Source organism: Podarcis muralis, chromosome 6, assembly GCF_964188315.1.
Source record: "Podarcis muralis chromosome 6, rPodMur119.hap1.1, whole genome shotgun sequence".
Lineage (NCBI taxonomy): Eukaryota > Metazoa > Chordata > Lepidosauria > Squamata > Lacertidae > Podarcis > Podarcis muralis.
Genome location: NC_135660.1, coordinates 60,734,442 through 60,754,118, shown reverse-complemented (window position 1 = coordinate 60,754,118; position 19,677 = coordinate 60,734,442). Strand labels below are relative to the sequence as shown.

General features: G+C 43.6%; 1 protein-coding gene across 1 annotated transcript in view; it reads right to left on the bottom strand.

Moving 5' to 3' along the window:
- Nucleotides 1-1,551: 1,551 nt before the first annotated feature.
- PWWP2B (PWWP domain containing 2B) overlaps nt 1,552-19,677 on the bottom strand; it is a 50,767-nt gene continuing 32,641 nt past the window's right edge. Inside the window, exon 4 of the mRNA XM_028729863.2 lies at nt 1,552-2,122. The gene's annotated coding sequence lies outside the window, so the exon portion shown is untranslated. The remainder of the gene's footprint in view (nt 2,123-19,677) is intronic.

Here is a 19,677-nt window from a genome sequence, read left to right as displayed (position 1 = left end):
CCACTGACACAATGGCACTTTTGAGGTCATAGAATCATAGAATCATAGAATCATAGAGTTGGAAGAGACCACAAGGGCCATCGAGTCCAACCCCCTGCCAAGCAGGAAACACCATCAGAGCACTCCTGACATATGGTTGTCAAGCCTCTGCTTAAAGACCTCCAAAGAAGGAGACTCCACCACACTCCTTGGCAGCAAATTCCACTGTCGAACAGCTCTTACTGTCAGGAAGTTCTTCCTAATGTTTAGGTGGAATCTTCTTTCTTGTAGTTTGGATCCATTGCTCCGTGTCCCTGGCACCCACAGTGGAGCACTGCTGTGTCGCTTAGACAACAATAAATGGCCTGGCTGCTTGCAGAGGCCTCATACTGCCCACCAATTGCAGGGGCCAATGCGACACACCCCTTTTTCTCCTTTTGCATCAGAAAAGGATTCTGGGACCGGAACATACATGGCTCCAGGTAGCGAACAATGCTAATTTCCAAACTTGTACCATAAGGTTGCTGGCTCAAACACCAGAATCCTTGTCACATCATCACTGGAGTGGTGGGGGAGAGAAAGAGAATACCCACATGCAGACTAGGTGCCTGCCCATTCTACCTCAAAACAGAGCAGCACTGTGACAAATTCTGCCCTCACTGTCAGCTAGAGGGAGAAAGCACACTTGGACACAGCCCAGGCTGGCACCTGCTCCCACAGTGCTATTTGCACAATGCAGGTCCTTTCTAGGTGTTTGATGAACAGCAGCAAAACTCTGCACAATAACCCTTGAACCATGAGCAATATTGCAGTGCTGATATTTCAGATGAGGTTTGGAGACGAGTCATGTTTCCAGCTTTTAAGCCAGAACTGGAAGCCAGCTAAGGCAGGAAGCAAACAAGCAAACACAAACACACACACACACACACACACACACACGGCCAGTGGAGGAGAGTGGGGGGGGGGAGTCATTGACCCTTCTGCCCAATAACTCTTCAAATTTCAGCATGAACACACTCTCAGCTACCCAGAATGCCTTGCATCGGTACACAAGCCTCAGACAAGTCTGAGCAGCAGGTTGGGCCAGGCGGCCTGTAATTCCTCTGCTTGACAGAGTCTGTTTCACTCGGCAGTCATGGAGACGACCAGCTTGGTGTTGGTGATTCAGCTGCTATAGCCAACTGTCACAGCTGACTCTGTTGATTTTGCAGTTAACTGGGACTTTCCAGCCATAATAGGCTTGTTTGCTGCATTAATGCCTCATTAAAAGTTATAACTATCTTTAAATGCCCCCTCCGAAAGCCAGTACTCGGTGAAATTCAGTCAGTGGACTATTTAATTGTTCACAATAGCAGCAAATTGCCAGGAGCTAAATCACATTAATGATGATAATAATAACTTTCATTTATTGCATTATATCCCACCTTTTTCTCCAAGGAGCTCATGGTCTACACCAGACATCCCCAAACTCAGCCCTCCAGCTGTTTTGGGACTACAGTTCCCATCATCCCTGACCACTGGTCCTGCTAGCTAGGGATCATGGGAGTTGTAGTCCCAAAACAGCTGGAGGACCGAGTTTGGGGATGCCTGATGTACACGGTCCTTTGCTTTCTCATATAATCCCCACAACAACCCTGTGAGGTAGATTGGACTGAGAGGCAGTGATTGTGTGACCCAAGGTCACCCTTTGAGCTTCGTGGCCAGGTGGTCTCCCAGATCACAGTCTGACACCCTAACCACCGAAAAAGAATAATATTGAAGACCTGATTGGCTTCCACAACTATTTTTTTTAGAAACAAACAACCCTCTAGATTTGGGGGGGGGGGAGTACAGATCTGCAGTTTTTAAACTTTCTGAGCTGGGACAAGCTTTGGAAAGGAGAAATGAAACAGTCCAAGAGTCCTGGGATACACTCAATATGCAATCCTGTGCATGTTTCCTCTAAAGGATGTCCTATAGTAAACAGTACAGATTACTCACAGGTAAGCATGCATAGGGTTGCAGCCCTATAGATTTTCTCAGAAAACAGGACACGGCCTGTATGTTCATCCATCCACCACAGAATCGAAAAGGTTTAGCTTTTGCTTACTGTTAGAAGTTTCACTTCAAGCTTGTCCTTGCCCTTGTGTCCATTCCAGATAAACTGAAAGAAAAACAAAAATAGGGACCAGAAATCTGCCTTTAGTTTTACTGCATTTTCCCTACATATAGCTGCAGATGTGAGCTGATGTCATAGGAATATTTAGACATTACAAAACACATTTGGATTACTGAACAAACATATGACAGCCAATTAGAATAATTATATATTTTGTGCTGAGGAAAGAAATTTGGGGAGGCTATCCAGTTACTAATTTCAATTTCAGTGTGTTCTGATTACATATTGTTTTATTCATTAAAATGAGTTATTCTTATCAATTGGGGGTGCTGGAATTTGTTAGCATAATGAGGGCTCGGTCAAATGCTTTTTCCAGTTGACCTGCTGAAATCCATTTTTGGGTTCTACATATTTGCCCAGCCTTTCTTAACCAGTCAGTATTTTACTTCAGGTTACTTCAGGTTACAGACTCCGCTAACCCATAAATAGTACCTTGGGTTAAGAACTTTGCTTCAGGATGAGAACAGAAATTGTGTGGCGGTGGCACGGCGGCAGCAAGAGGCCCCATTAGCTAAAGTGGTACCTCAGGTTAAGAACTGCTTCAGGTTAAGAACGGACCTCCAGAATGAATTAAGTTCTTAACCTGAGGTACCACTGTATGATTGCCGCTTTGGCAAAGCAGTTTGCTCATAGTGAACTCTTGATTTTCCTTTCTGTCATTTGTTGCTCTGAGCGATTGCTGCTGCTCCGTGCCAAGCCATTGTCTGTGATATTGAAGTAGCAAATGATTTCCATAACTAAATGTACCCTACGGAATGGCGTCACATTGTGATGCTTCAATTCCATTGACTCCAGTCAGCTTTATGGCTTAAAACTGTAAGCAGTCTAAACGTGTGCAGTGTTGTAGCATGTATATTTCATGGATAGTTTATTACTCTCTTGTGTGGCTATTTAGGCATGATATATCTTGGGTCTTTTCTTTTTTTTAAAAGAGCTGTTGGCAATCAAATAGGGGTTTTACAGGGAACTGAAATTTTCAAGGAAGAATTTTGTTTAGAGCAGGGGATGTTTTCAGGAAGCGTCTGAAAATGGAGAGATGCGGGGAGCAGTAGGCAGACTGGGAGGAGGACATTGTTCCTGGAGGTTGTTTTCCCCATATTACTGGAATGGCAAGATATCTTTGGAATACACAGGATATAGCCTGAGTGGGAAGCAGAGAACACTGTGCTTGTTTTTGCAGAAAGAAACTTGTTCCAGAGAACTTCAGAAGGAGAGAAATTGTTGGCTTGTTGTGAAAGATTTTTGGACTAGGGGGAGGTTGAGGTTTTGTTTATTTTTTATTATTGGTTAATGAATGGTTCTGATGATGGCTTTCCTAACAGTAAGGTAAAGGGACCCCTGACCATTAGGTCCAGTCGTGGCCGACTCTGGGGTTGCGGTGCTCATCTCGCTTTATTGGCCGAGGGAGCCGGCGTACAGCTTCTGGGTCATGTGGCCAGCATGACTAAGCCGCTTCTGGCGAACCAGAGCAGCACACGGAAACGCCGTTTACCTTCCCACCAGAGCAGTACCTATTTATCTACTTGCATTTTGACATGCTTTTGAACTGCTAGGTTGGCAGGAGCAGGGATCGAGCAACGGGAGCTCACCCAGTCGCGGAGATTCGAACCGCTAACCTTCTGATCGGCAAGTCCTAGGCTCTGTGGTCAACCCACAGCACCACCCGCGTCCCTTCCTAACAGTAAGGCCAGACTATTTTTGTGATAAGGACACAGAACCTAAACCCACACGAGAAACTTGGTTTAGTGAAAAGGTCTCAGCAGCTCACCTGAAGCTTAAGGGAGAGATGGAGTCAACTGAACCTCTTCTAGGGAGTCCCACAACTTGGGCCTCTCGCATGAACAGATCTCGGCTCTTGCTTCTTCACCTAAAGGCCTTCTAAGGGCAATGAGCTCCGCCATCTGAGGCAAGAGCGATGTTGACCAAAGAGAGGATATTTTTGGTTGTGGCACCATATCTGTGGAATGCCCTCTGCAGAAAAGCTCTCCTGGCACCAACTCTGCTGCTCTTTAGGCACCAAAAACTTTATTATGCCCAGACTTTCCACATGTTTCATAACCAACTTTAGCTTTGCAGAATAGCCGTGGAGGATTCTATTGGTTTTGTGGCAAATGTTTTTTTGGGGGGCCGGAATCTTCATTCTATGCACATTTTTGTCCTAACTTGTGGTTTGTCTGTTGATGTTTTTTAGTTGTACGTATTATACAGCCTAGAAATAAATAGCTCTCTCTCTCTCTCTTTTACACACACCCAGCCCCACTGGAATCCCCTCCTTCTATGCTTTTGTTTTTTTTAAAAAAAGAACCAGCAGTTCAATTTTTTTTGGCTAAGTCTTTTATCAGTAAGGAGAACACAGTCAACACCAGGGGTCAGCAACCTTTTTCAGCTGTGGGCCGGTCCACCATCTCTCAGACCTTGTGGAGCACCTGACTATATTTTGGGGGAAAAATGAACGAATTCCTATGCCCTACAAATAACCCAGAGATGCATTTTAAATAAAAGCACACATTCTACTCATGTAAAAACACGCAGACAGTCCAGGAATCACTGGACTGTCTGCGGGCCTAATTGAGAAGGTGATTGGGCCGCATCTGGCCCACAGGCCTTAGGTTGCCTTCCCCTGGTCAACACTATCTACAGCCACTGCTTTATTCTCCCTGCCTGGCCTCTTAATTGTTTTGCCAACCAGGAAAAGCTGGATGTTGCATTCCTACCTAATGCATTTCATGTAAAGGAAAAGCAAGACGTCGCGGTAGAAATGGCACAGGGGGCCGAGGGGAGGGGAGCTCGTTTTTGAACTACCAGGACCAACAGATTGTTTTCCTGGTGCAGGGAAGGAGCGGGTCAGAAATGCTATTAAGAGGAAACACAATTAAAAAAATAGGATGATAAGATGTCCCCTTCCGATGTGGAGAAGACCAATCTGCCAGTGCTTTATCTTTGACAGGCCAGCCTTGCTAAGATAAATTGGAAAGCGAAACAGACAGGTACAACCAGCTGCATGAAATGGGAATACAAATGGTTATTTTGGTAAACAGGACGGTTTGGAGACACCAGGTTTTTTCTTCTCTTTTTTAATGCTGAACATAGTCTCCACATTGGAGAGTTAAAACACCACACCCTCTGCATTTCAACACAGTGCTTCCCAAACTCCTACCCCTCAGATCACCTGAAAACTGCTGAGGGTCTTGGTGGACCACATAATGATTTTTCTGCCTGTCGTACCAACTGTAGTGTGCCACGCTAGATGCTGCATGATTTATTAATTCATATGCTTATTGCTTCTTTTCTTTCTCTTATCATAACTTGAATTCCGTAGAGTTCAAATCGCAACATGGAATAATAAAAGAAGCGATAAAAATACAATTGCAAATCAGTGTGGATATTTAGTGCAGACACAACGTGGGCCACCTAAAATGAAGCTCACAGTCCACAGAACTCTCTGTTCAGAAGTGCTGTTAATGTGGTGGTGCTGATCTTCAAGCTGATTAAATTTAAAGTTACATTTAAAAGGGGCCCCACTGTACTGAAAGAAGCAGTTTGGCAACATTACTGAATAGAAGTAGCAGCTCACTGTTCAAAGCTCAATCTCTTCACATTCAACCTCTGCTCTTTCCTCACACTTCAGCTCTCAGTTCCTCCCTTCACAGCAAAGCTCGCTTCTCAAGGCACAGCAAGCACAAGGCAGTAATAGGTCCATGAAAATAGTTTACATTTGCCCTCATCTTTATCAATTAGACAAGTTCTTCTTCACAAAGCATATACAGTGGTGCCCCGCAAGACGAACGCCTCGCAAGACGGAAAACCCGCTAGACGAAAGGGTTTTCCGTTTTGGAGGCGCTTCGCAAAACGAATTTCCCTATGGGCTTGCTTCGCAAGACGACAGCCCATAGGGAAATCTCCGGGACAGCGGGGAAGCGCAGCGCGTCTTCCCCACTGTCCTCGGACCTCCTCCGAAGCCGGGCGGCGGGGCGGGGACACCTCCCCCCGCCGCCCGGCTTCGGAACGATGCTCCCCCTGCATACCCCTCAGGAAAAAACCACTGGTTATATCGTATGGAATTCATCACCACAGGGACGTAGTGCAGCAACGGCCACCGCCTCACAGAGTGCTTTCGGCAAACTATTCTGGAAGGAACTAAAACATAATGAGGGCCATGTTCACACTATACATTTACAGCACTGTAATGCCACTCTGAACAGCCATGGCCTCCCTTAAAGAATTCTGGGAGCTGTAGTTAATTTTGGGGCCTCATGAGCTGTTAAGAGACCTCTATTCCCCTTCCTGAGCTGTAATTCCCAGAGCAGTTTCACAGTCAACCCCTCTTCACAGGGGACTCTGGGAATTGTGGCTTTGGGAGGGGGAATAGTAACTGCAAGGGATTCTTGACCAGGTCAAAAAATGTAGCACCTTAAGAGCTAACCAATGTATTATGGCATGCGTCTTCATGGGTTAGAATTAAAACACAGATAAAGGTATAATGAATAACGACACCTTCCAAGAAACGTGGGCTCCTTTTATTTAACTATGTTAATGACCAAAATCAAGGCCTTCTTATACCAACCGGTCAACATTCTCAGTGGAAGGGTTACGTTAAATAATATGTTTGAATGTGGAATGTGTAAGCGTATGTTTAGAGACGATGGATAAAACAAACACCATTAGATGTGCTGGTGGAGAAGTGTTTAATGGTTATTGTACTTGTTTAAAAGCCAAGAAAATAATTGTTAAAAAAAACAAATAAATGTATGCCTAAAAGTATGTACAAAACTGGATGTGTGCATGTATATGTACACATACACACAGACAAATTCTGAAATGTACATATTCTGCACCCACTGAAACCCCCCAAGAAGACATATGCAGTTTGAAGTGAAGTAATGCAAGTTCTGTAATAAGGGCTTGTCAATAATGATCAATGAAGGGCGCTTGGCCATTGTTTTTGGAATTACTCAGGGGGGAGCAGACCAAGGCAGATGTTTGCGCCTGAATGGTGGCTTTGTTGCTGACACACAGCAATGAAAGGTAGAAGACGAGGCAAGCTATCGATTTATTTGGCCATCTCCCACTGTTTCTCTGTAAGCTGTGCTGCATGCAAGTGAACAGAACAAGGAGGGTGTTTTAAAATAAGTCACGTATCCTATAATAACAACCCTTCAATTTGCTTCGCCATCCTTTTCTTCTCCTTTAGAAAAAAACAACAACACTACGCCATGAGGGACTACTTCTGGAGATTGAGCCATAAAGCAAGCTGAAAATAAAGACGAGTTTATGGATAATCACGTTCTTCCCCAACGGTCTATTGTCTTTTCAGGGTAACTCTCTGTGGAACTAGTTCTAAAGTCAATACCTCAAAGGGGCCTCAGGGCACAAACGGCATGGATTATACACTAAGGCTGCACACTGGGCAGGGTTTCAGACATTGATGTAGGCCTCAGTTATCATTGCCAGATGGTGCTTTCTGCTGCCCCCTTCTTCCACCAGCCATAAGGCTGCCTAGGATTTAGCTGTGCCACGGCTGCCATTGCCCCTGGGCCACTACCATTTAAAGCATAATATGTCTTGTAAAGTGAGCCAGAGGAGGAGAGATAATACTGTTGAGGCAAGAGGAGGGGAAGCAGAGATGAAGAACCTCAGGCTCATGGGTCTTGAGTGTTTCAGGGCAATGTTGGAGGGTATAGTTTCGGGCAGGAGACAATTGCCACACGACACACATTTGCAGAACCTTCCTCTTTTCTTCATTCAGTATAAGAGAATTGTATTGAAGATGAGCCTGCAGTCAGGAGAATAACTGAGGTATGGTCACAGCTATGGTGAAGTAACTATCCACAAAATGAAAATTCTTATAACTAATAGAAACAAGGCTGCTTCTGAGTCTATCCTATGGATCCAAAAGCTGTGCCAAAAAGTGAGTACAAAGCTGTCTAAATGGTGCTCATTAAAGATGGGGGAAGGAAACAAATTGCCCGCTTCATTGCTGTCATGAAAATATAGTCAATCTGATATATTTTAATCAGATCCTTTTCAATTCTCAGCGCTGGGGGGAAAGTGTTTTGCAAAGTAATTTGAGCCAAGTTTTTCCCTCTCTCTTCCTTTCAAGAGACCACATTAACACAGATCCAGCTAACTTTGCAGCTCCCCTTTGTCTTGCACTACATCCAATACAGATTGGTGGCATATACCTCCCACTGGTGGGAAATCTTAAATGCGGCCTCATTTCTCAGTCTGCTGAAAAGTTGGCCGCATAACAGTGCAAATCTTTGGCAGAAATGGGCTTATTGTTCTCTGCAACAACTAACACCCTAGTTTTCAAGGGACCGAAAGCATTGAAACCAAAACTGGCTAGTGCCCCATCTCATCTCTCAGGTCATCTTGGAAATGCATCATCTGAGAAACTTCAGAAGTGCCTGGTTAAGCAAATAAAAGCGTCAACAGCAGCTGCTGAGCCATCCTTGCGACCTCTGGTAGTTCGTGCTGGCTGTTGCCGACACATCACAGGACAGTGGAAGTGCTGAGTAAAAATGGAAAGCCATGCTTAAAATTCCTACTTTGCTGTGAAGCATGATGAAGCATTATCTAGGGAAATAAGGAAACAGAAAAAGAGGGATTATCTGGCCAGCTCCATTATTAGAAAGCATCAGATCATAAGAACCAAATAAGTGAATTATAGGCAAGGGAAGCAGGAGAGTTGAAAAACAAAGAAGGGGGGAAGCAGAGAAAGAGAACCCATCTCTCTGCTTTTGATCGCATTCTATTTTTCAGAGACTCCAAACTGAAACACATTTCTTTTTTAAAAGGACAACAAAAAAAGAGACATGTCATATTTCAGACATGTCTTTTCTATGGTTCCTTTTTGGAAAAAGAGCACTTGGAAAGGTCTAATCCCGCATTCCTATTGCAAAAGTTTAACAGTGCACCTAATCCTATGCATGAAGTTTTTAATGCTTTTTTTAAAAAAGTGATAAACACAAATGCAATATTTAATTAGAGACTGCATTTGGAATTCCAGTTTCCCCAGAAGCCCTGTCCATTGCACAGATCCACTTGCAAGGTAAAGACAGCAAGGAAGGAAGGAAGAAAGGAAGGAAGGAAGGAAGGAAAGAAGGAAAGAAAGAAAGAAAGAAAGAAAGAAAGAAAGAAAGAAAGAAAGAAAGAAAGAAAGGGGATTTTGTTTATGCAATGCTTAGCTCTGACCAGAGTGCCCTAGACCAAAGCCTTCTTTCGTCTTCCGCACCCATTTATTTGAATACAGTTGAGATCTCTTTCCCCCCTTATTCCATCAGTTCAGATTCTTGAAACAAGCAGCTATGTTTGCATATGCTCCAAAAAACAAATCCGACCTTGGGAAGTCAGGGGTTGAGCCTGGGATCTTCTGCGTGCCGAGCATGTGCTCTGTCCCAGAGCTACATTGAGCCAAGCTCTGCACCAGGCATGATGCTGAACTCCCACTCTCTGTTTCTCAGCTCTTGGGATTGCACAGCTGAAGCTTGCAGGAATTAGCAAGTGACATGCTTTTCCTTTGTGAACTGGAAAGACCTCTACAGTGTCCCCTTGGAGAAGAGGAGAAGTTGCTGGTTTCCTCCCATCTTTGTTCCCAGTGTAAATCTTTATTCCCCCCTTGTACCTGATGTAGATTTTCATTTCCCCCTTCTTTCCTGGGGTGTGTGTGTGTATGTGTGTGTGCACATTTTGTGGTTTGCTTCAGGTGCCAAAATGTCTTGAGCCAGCCCTCTATCCAGCACTAGGTTTATGCTACTAAATGAGAAATATAATGTTTATGTAGCATGCCTCCACCTTTTCCTGAGATGAATCCTAATAGCTGGGCTAAGTCTCTATTTCTCTGCCTATGCAGGGCTGCTTCAAGCATATCACATAGATTTAGCTGCTAAAATCATAAAGGCTAACTCAAAAGAACCAGAATCACAAAAGTTTCCAGCTTCCTGGGAGTCTGAAAGCGAACATCAGTCTTTCAAAATTTTTGCATGTTCTTTGTTTATTTAGGGGGGTGTTGTTGTTTTTTTAGCAGACTGCAATTTTGTATCACGTAGATTAAAGATATTGTAGCTGGCCATTCTTTCTCAACGCCTTTCTTGGAATGTTAAGCATTCCTGTCTGTGGACAGTTAAGAGTCACTACAGAGAGAAATTCAGCCTACCATAAAAGTTCAACGAAAGAGATATGAGTTAGGAGTACATTCCTTGAGCAGGAAATGACCTATTGGCCAAGAATGCATTTCACATTTGCCAACTCATCTCACATTAGTCTCTTTGGTCTATATTTCTCTGGACCGTGACAACATACAGTAGCTGGAATAAGAAACCACAGGACCCATTTCTTGGATATAATAAGAAAAATGCTAATGATATCCCCATGAAGTGTAGACATGGAAAAATAAATTGAAATGCAGTGTGTTCCCATTGTATGAGCAGACAATCATAATCCACTGTTCAGTACTAATCCGCAGACCTAATTAACTGAAGTATATAATAATTTTCTGCACCGGAGGAAATGGATAAATATTTAAACAAGGGTGAATCAGATTGACAGCCATAGTTGTTCTTATCAAGCGCAGAGCTACCACCTAAGTCATATCAAATCCTTTCCTGAATGTGGAGTCTTGGGTGGAGACACAGTTAAGAAACATCAAGTGACTATTGTGAACAATATTTAATTCAGTTTTAGCCCTAGCTTTTCGGTGCTGCACTCAAGGACCCTGCTTTTTAACCTCCCATGACATTTTTCAGTAAATGCCCCGCTGAAACTCTAGAAAGAATTGAGGTGCTGAGATCCCCAGAAACAAGATGGCATACTTTCATCAGGATGTTGCCAAAATTGTTCTAGGACACAGAAGTTCTTCTGGGAAATAAGATACAGGTTTCCTACCAGCCATATGCACATCTATGACACATTCCAGATTCCGAGAGTGTTTTCCGGCTGGAACCCAACCACATAATCCCAAGGGTTTCAGGGCTGCTTCAGAGTATTCAGCTAGACATAAGAAAACAAGTATCCATGATATTTTGAAGCTGCATATGCGTTGTCTTCCTGCCTCATCATTTACATATATAAACACATGGCAATAAGATTGCTTAGGCGTATTACAGAATATGAATCATTCCTTATATTTTTGAAAAGTTTCGAAGAACATGCTAGTTCTCCTTCTAGAAGTAAGAGTTCTGCTATACCAAGTTTCACGCAAGGTAAGCGTTTCTTCCTACTGCAGCTCATAATAGAGGGTTGCTGTTGGGCATCCATATTTGGGAGAAATTTGGAGAGAGTGCGGCTGAGTCATATAATCCTAACAGTGTACCAAGGAAGAAACTGATCTCCTCCCTTCTTTAGCTGCATTGACCCATCAAAAGCAGAGCATCCTCATACCTAAACTTCTGTATAATAAGGCAGTAGCTCATTCTGGTCTTCCTGGTCTTCTTTTCTCCTTGCACACTGGGTCTCGTGTGCTTTGCTGCTCTTCAATAAGCCAGCATTTCCCTTTTCCTGTTTATGCCCTCTCTTATTTTCCTTTCCTTCTCTGAATCCAGTATCTCTGAAGGCACAGAGAGTGAGAAACATAGTTCTAATACACATTTTCAAGGTAAATAAGTTTCTGAGATAGGGCAAATTAAGCAGATGATGAGTAACAGGGCGAGGGCAATTAACATATGCATGAGGTGTGCAGTGAAGCAGGAAGCAAAACCAATTGCTTCCATTGTACGCAAGACACAGGGTTAATTAGCAATTGATACATGGGTCTAGAGTTGCCCACTGCGATTGTAAGTGGGTGTTTTAAAATATAATTACCACCATTTTGTGCAAGCTGGCAGTGTATTCATTGTGCAGTGCTGCTCAGGCACACCTGGCTTGTGATCCAATCCCTAGCAGCTCTGAAAGAATCAACTGCGGCTGAAAATACACACAGTGTAAAAACCAAATAAGCAATTCATATTATTTCAGGAGAGGGAGGTCACTTCCAGAAAACCTCTTAACTGAGCATTCGTCCCGACTTGCTTTGCACAAAATTTGTAGAGAGGTTATACAGTGCCTGCTACTTGTTGGGCATTTATTCCAACTGGTTTGCCGGGAAATTATATGACATTGTTATCCCACACCAGTGCATTTTCATATCACATTCCTTACCGTTAAAAATTATTGGTTCGTAACAAGGGTTGCTTCTGTTCATTATACAGTGGTACCTCGGGTTACATACGCTTCAGGTTACACGCTTCAGGTTACAGACTCCGCTAACCCAGAAATAGTGCTTCAGGTTAAGAACTTTGCTTCAGGATGAGAACAGAAATCGGGTGGCGTGGTAGCAGCAGGAGGCCCCATTAGCTAAAGTGGTGCTTCTGGTTAAGAACAGTTTCAGGTTAAGAACGTACCTCTGTAACGAATTAAGTACTTAACCCGAGGTACCTCTGTACTATTTAAAAATTAATCCCCACCCACCCCCACATAATTTCTAAAGAATATTCATGACTAGATACTTTTCTTATCCTCTTTGTTTGGGTCTTAGATAGAAGATAGCGCCTGTAAACTCAACAGCATTTTATTTAAAACAAACTTCTCTACTCACAGCAGCAACCAATAAAAACATTTTTTTTAAAAAAGCAATACCATTTTGAACCCTAATTTACTTAAAATTGGCTGGGACTTGTTCCACTGAAAGCAACAGGCCGTTTGACTTCACAATTAACTTGTTCCACTGGTTTCACATTAGATCCCCCCCCCCAATGTATATTATCAGTTTCAGTTAAAGTAATGGGGAGGGGGGACTTTAGGTCTTTTAACATCCCGCCTAGCAAGCATGCCAACCCTCTTGTAGCCTATCTAGATGCCTTTACAAATAAACACCTTCCCCACCACCACCTCAAGGGCAAGAGAGATGTGCATTTATACACGTAGCAGTCATCCCACAGCCCTAGGGCTGGAGGTGTAAAAGACTTACTCCTTGCCACCGCTGCTGTTTTAATCTCTCATAAAGATGGAAGGCATAGCAGCACCACAAACAGATTATCTCAATGCCAGAATTTATGCAAAGAAACATGCTTTAAAGTTTGCTACCCTCCAGGCTGCAAAGGGTGTTAAAAGATCAGAATCAGTACTTTCAGTGGGTCAGAGGTTAACCAGAGCAGCAGCTGCAAAGTTGGCTGAATGTAGCCACATCTTTCCCTATGAGGAAAGTGGCAGCAGTCTGCAGCATGGGTGGTTTCCAAACCAAGGCCAAGCACTTGAATCATCGAATTGTAGACTTGGAAGGGGCCACAGGGGTCGTCTAGTCCAGCCCCCTGCAATGCAGAAATCTTTCTCCCAACGTGGGGCTCGAACCCACAACCCTGGAATTAAGAGTCATGCTCTTCCGACTGAGCTATTTTAGTATGCCTCTGAATACCAGTTGCTGGGAATCACAGGTGGAAAGACCCTACCTGCCCAGAGACTGTCTCACCAGAGTGGTGCATGCTCTGGTTATCTCCTGCTTGGATTACTGCAATGCACTCTACGTGGGACTACTTTTGAAGGCAACTTGGAAACTACAACTAACCCAAAATGTGGCAGCTAGACTGGCAGTGGCCATCGAGACCATATAACACTGGTCCTAAAGGATCTTCACTGACTCCCAGTATGTTTCCGAGCACAATTCAAAGTGTTGGTACTGACCTTTAAAGCCCTAAATGGCCTTAGCCCAGTATACCTGAAGAAGCGTCTCCACCTCCATCATTCAGCCCAGACACTGAGGTCCTCCTCCGAGGGTCTTCTGGTGGTTCACACACTGCAAGAGGTAAAGTTACAGCGAACCAGGCAGAGGGCCTTCTCAGCAGTAGCGCCCGCCCTGTGGAACGCCCTCCCATCAGATGTCAAGGAAATAAACAACTATCTGACTTTTAGAAGACATCAGGGAAGTTTTTAATGACATTTTATTTATATATATATATATTGCTGGAAGCCACCCAGAGTGGCTGGGGAAACCCAAGCAGATAGGTGGGGTATTAATAAATAATAATAATAATAATAATAATAATAATAATAATAATAATAGCAGCAGCACTAATGGTGCTGCCTGAGGGCTTTCCTCAGGCATCTGGTTGGTCACTGTGAGAAGCAGATGCTGGACTAGATAGTCCTTTGATTTGATCCAGCAAGGCACTTCTTTCATTCTTAAGCAAGCCGTTGAGTCAAAACTACACATCTAAATCTCCATGATGTGTGAACTGACCCATTTCCCAAGTTCAATCAACACAAGCTACCGATCCCTCCGAAACACATGAGAACCTGGCCGAAATGCAGCAGCGGCATCATTACAAATGATACACCTGAAGCAGGCATGCTGAAATCATGAATTTTTATTACCCGGGGGTTTTGCCACGTCAAACTAGGATTTCCCTATGAAAACAAAAAGTGGCTTCTCCCCTTTTAGAAGTAAGTTGTGCAAATTGAACGACAGCTGTAGGTAGTTAAGGGTCAATGGACACATCCTTCTTTTGCTTCGGGGGGAAAAAGAAGCTGCTACAAGCAAGGCTTGCTGCTCTTAAAGGAAGAGCTTTGCTGAGTCTTGGCTTCCCTGGATCACAAAAACTGGTTGAGCAAGCAGGCGAGTTTTCTTTGGAGCCAACGTAGTGGTTAGGGCAGGTGCTGCCCATTGCTGGAATACAACTCCCAGGATCCCTCATCACTGGCCATGCTGGTTAGGGCTGATGGGAGGGGGGAGTCCAGCAACTTCTGGAGGCTCCCCAAGTCCTTCCACACTTTGGTTAGTAGGACAAGGGAGACATAGGTTCAAATCTCCAGTTGCGCCCTGGTCTCTCAGCCAGCCTTCCTCATGGACTGCCGCAGTGCTAAGAGAGGGAGATAACTATGGACACTCCTTGGAAGAATGGCAGGATACAAAACATAGTAAAATAAAATAATACGAAACCGTTGTTGGGCGAAAACGCATGAAGCCTGGGGGAATGGATACAACTGGTGCTAGCCTAAAGGTGGGAAGTATTTTTTCAGGGGAGCAGGGACAAAGTAGAACATTGAAGGGGGACAGGGAGATTAGGGAGAATAGCACCTGTTCATATTGTCTCATATTTCAGGCTCTACATGTTAGAAACTTGTTCTTTCTTCTATGTAAAAGTTGAGAATCTGGGGATTATGGCTCATTGGGAAGGGGTGGGTGCAGGTGCCCTTGATGGGAAGTGTAGAAAACAAGTTCAGCCCAGTCTCTCTCTTTAAAGTGATCAGAATTACTCACAATGTATAATATACTCCCCTGGTGGTGTGACAGGTGCTTTTGATCTACATTTGCACACACACACATTTTGCATTTTTTAATATGTGAAACTGGCTCAAATAATCTGAATATAAAGATGTATCAAGAAATGCACATAAATTTGATGAGTGGTATAGAAATAATTCTGCCAAAGATTTTCTTCCTCGGGCATGTCCTTTGAATATATGTTAATTATTAGCCCCAAAATCTTATCATCTAGCTACTATATCAGTTCCTTGGTGAGACACGCTGCCAATAACCATTAAAGCACATGGGGGGGATTTTATTGTGTGTTGTCCAATCCTAGCTCTCAAATTACCGATCCAGTGTTCCAAGAGAAAGACTGAAAGGTGGGCCTCCTTCCTCTGTCTGAAACATATTTAGAAAATAAAATGCCTCTTTTCTCATATGAATTTCTGTTTTACCTGAACATATGTAACACTAACATATACTTCACACCACTCGTTTTTGTTCTTTCGCAGCAGGATAGGGGGAAATTGGTAGGGGCCTGCTGGCTGTTCTTTCCAACATGGCTTTCATACACTGTGGTCTAACAATCCAGTTTTCCTTTTTTAAAGAAACCCAAAAGGGACACAAGCAAGCACTTATTGTGCCAAAACAGTGATCACATAGCCAAACCCTTTCTGTGAGCTGTAAGGGAAGGATAATTTCTCATTTCCATAGGCCAAACAGTGTCCCTTAAATTATCATTATGTTGGAAGAGAAACGAGACCCTCTCTCTGCTTTGATAGTCGCTTCACCTACCTGTACCTTCAAGAAATTGTGTGATTTTTACAGTCAGGCCATGGAGGGATCAGATAGGGACCCAGAAAGATGGAAAAGAGACAGTATGGAAGCCTTGTACCATTCCTACCCCCATTTCATTTGGGGGTCTGTGGAACCCATGAAATGCAAAATTCAAGTATAGAATCAATGGTTGTACTAATCACCATCGTAAACAGTACAGACTCTGCCTTGAGAAGCATAAAGCAAAACATTTACAATAAAATTACATGATTAAAAAATAATAATTAAGGGGACAGGTTTGCACAATACAGAACATCTTAAAGAGCAATCTTGGCCATTCATGAGGACATGGGGGAAATGTAATGTGCCAAACGCAGACAACAGATGTCATCAGTAATATTTCCTGCAGTGAAACCAATCCATTTTTCCAGATTCAGAGGCCACAGGAATTGTTGGCAGTTCACATATTAGATTTTTGTGTGCTCCAAGGTCACTCCCATGGGGAAGGGGAATATAAAAAGTATTGAGAGAAGTGGCTACACGTTTTAGTTCACTTCCAAGCAACCTAACGTCTATTTACATGAACACCATGTCAAGTTTCATAAACCTTTCTGGAATTATTAACAACCCAGTAATGTAAAGTTTCTATGAAAGTCTTAAAGCACTTGAAGACTTCAGAAACCAACCTGTTTCTTCTTTAAAAAATAATTTAACTTCAGTTTGTCAGAACTTGAGCAGCTGGGAAAGTTTACTCAGCTGAGCAAATATTTCTGCAGCCTGTTTGTGCACCTCTCGACTTCCAAGCTTCTGCAAGATGGCATTTAACTTAATTTGACCAGGATATCTTCATATTCAGGCTGATCTTACACTATGAGTTTGGGGTACGGTAGGCTGTAGGCCTGAGTGATGCAAGCTAGAAGTTGGATGCAAAAGTATCGGGCTGGAAAGGCAGAGAGAGAGAGAGAGAGAGAGAGAGAGAGAGAGAGAGAGAGAGAGAGGCCTAATTTCTGCTGAGATCCAAGGCTGTGACTATGGGAGAAGTCAGACCTTTTTGGGGTGTTAATGCTTTGAGCCCCTCTATCCTAGGCTCAGGTTGTATATATGTGTAAACAAACCATATATCATAAAGACCCCACAGTCATTCCCTCATTCTCAAAGGAAAGACAAACCCTGGACCCTTCGGATCTTGCACAGCTTGGAGACGGAGGTGGCGTGCAACACCTACATGGCATCACAGTCAAGTGGGTGGAGAAGAAGTACATTTTGCACCATTTGCCAAAATGGAACACAGTGTCCATAGCTTTTATAACCCACAATAGATTTGAGTCTTTTTTACCATTCCCTTCAGAGTCTTAAAATTTTTCTTTTTTCCTCCCTGGAACGCTATTTGCAGAGACCAGGCTGCTTGCTCAAGAAGCATTCCCTGCCAGCAAAAGAAGAGGCGGTTCTGAAAACTTAATACTGTACACATCAGAGCTGGATTCCAAAAACTCGGACGTCAGTTAATATGCATCAATGAAAGAGATCCCTCTTTCATATCCTAATGCAACTTTGTACGTGAGCCACAAGTGGTTCTAGAACCCATGGATCATTGCTTCTGAGGTTTTAAATATATTTGGCAGCCTTCAAACAGGTATTTCCCCAAAACTGTGCACCACGTGGGCACAGAGCCGTAACTAGGTCATCTTGTGCCCCTGGCAGAACCGTCCAGATTGCGCCCCCTAGCCATGGACAAATTAGCTCTTCTTTCCGCCTCTTCTCCAACCCACCCACCCACCCAATTCCTCATGCACTTCACCTCACACATATCAAATAAAGACCCTCTATTAAAAACCTTTCATTATGAGGCAATAATCAATATTTTTATTTATAGACATATTTTTAGCCGATTTTGCAGAGAGGGCCCCCTCGCCTGTGCCCCTGGCAGGGGCCTTCCTCACCACCCCTTAGCTACAGCCCTGTGTGGGCAAGGACATTAAGTTACTGACACATTGCAATGCTACACATGTCTATTCAGAAGTAAGCCTTCCGAGTAAGCAAGTGGGGCTTACTTACTTCCTGGTAAGGCTGCAAACAGCTATCCACAATGCGTCACCTACTCCAAGGGCAAGCAATTCTATTGTTTGCAAATGACCAGATCATTCAATTGCTCCTGAAAGAGACAGAGGAATTACTCACAGTCAAAGGAGGATTGCCTTTCACAGAGATGCTGCAGCCACAGGTTGTGGGCTTGCCTCCTTCCAGTCAAGGAGACTCTCAGAACGGGGACTTGGTGCAGAACCATCTGTAAAGCAGACCTTTTAGGTGCAAGAATGAAGTGATGAGGAACGCGTTACACAGGAGGAAATAGAAGTGTGCGTTGGTTATCAGAGGTTTCTGAAAGTCGAATGTATGATGTGCTTACCATGCCTGCCTCTGCAGCAATACACCCTTTTCTGTGCATTTCCAGTGTTTGCACAGAGCACTATCCCTGGGTGAAGCCAAAAAGCAGCAATGACTAAATATAGACTGCGAAGGTGGATGCATGCCTATATCATGTGGAAGACACAGATGTCAAACTACAACAAGACATCTCTACAGATAAAATTACATGTAGGGAAACCACAATCCAGAAAGGAGCCTCAGGCACATAAAAATTTTAAGGGCCCAGATGTCCTAGCTCAGGGATGGGGAACCTGCAGGTGCTGGTGGACCACAACTCCCCTCACAGCCCTGATCCCTTGGCTCATGAAAGGTACAGTATGACTACATAGAATCATAGAGTTGGAAGGGACCCTGAGGATCATCTGTTGTTGTTGTTTAGTTGTTTCTGATTCTTCGTGACCCCATGGACCAGAGCACGCCAGGCACTCCTGTCTTCCACTGCCTCCCGCAGTTTGGTCAGACTCATCTTTGTAGCTTCGAGAACACTGTCCAACCATCTCGTCCTCTGTCGTCCCTTTCTTCTTGTGCCCTCAATCTTTCCCAACATCAGGGTCTTTTCCAGGGAGTCTTCTCTTTTCATGAGGTGGCCAAAGTATTGGAGCCTCAGCTTCAGGATCTGTCCTTCCAGTGAGCACTCAGGGCTGATTTCCTTAAGAATGGATAGGTTTGATCTTCTTGCAGTCCATGGGACTCTCAAGAGTCTCCTCCAGCACCATAATTCAAAAGCATCAATTCTTTGGCAATCAGCCTTCTTTATGGTCCAGCTCTCACTTCCATACATCACTACTGGGAAAACCATGGCTTTAACTAGACGGACCTTTGTTGGCAAGGTGATGTTGGCAAGGATCATCTAGTCAATTATTAACCACTCTCAATTCCACCCTGATAACTGCCACCTGCCTGGATTTTAACTTGTCTGAATTAATTTTAAGATGTATTTTAATTAATTGATGTCTGCTTTTATGCTTATTGTGTTGTTTTTATGATGTTAGCTGTGGGATACAAATAAAATTATTATTATTATTATTATTATTATTATTATTATTATTATTATTATTATTGTCCAACCCCCTGCAATGCAGGAATACGCAGCTGTCCCATATGGGAATTGAACCTGCAACCC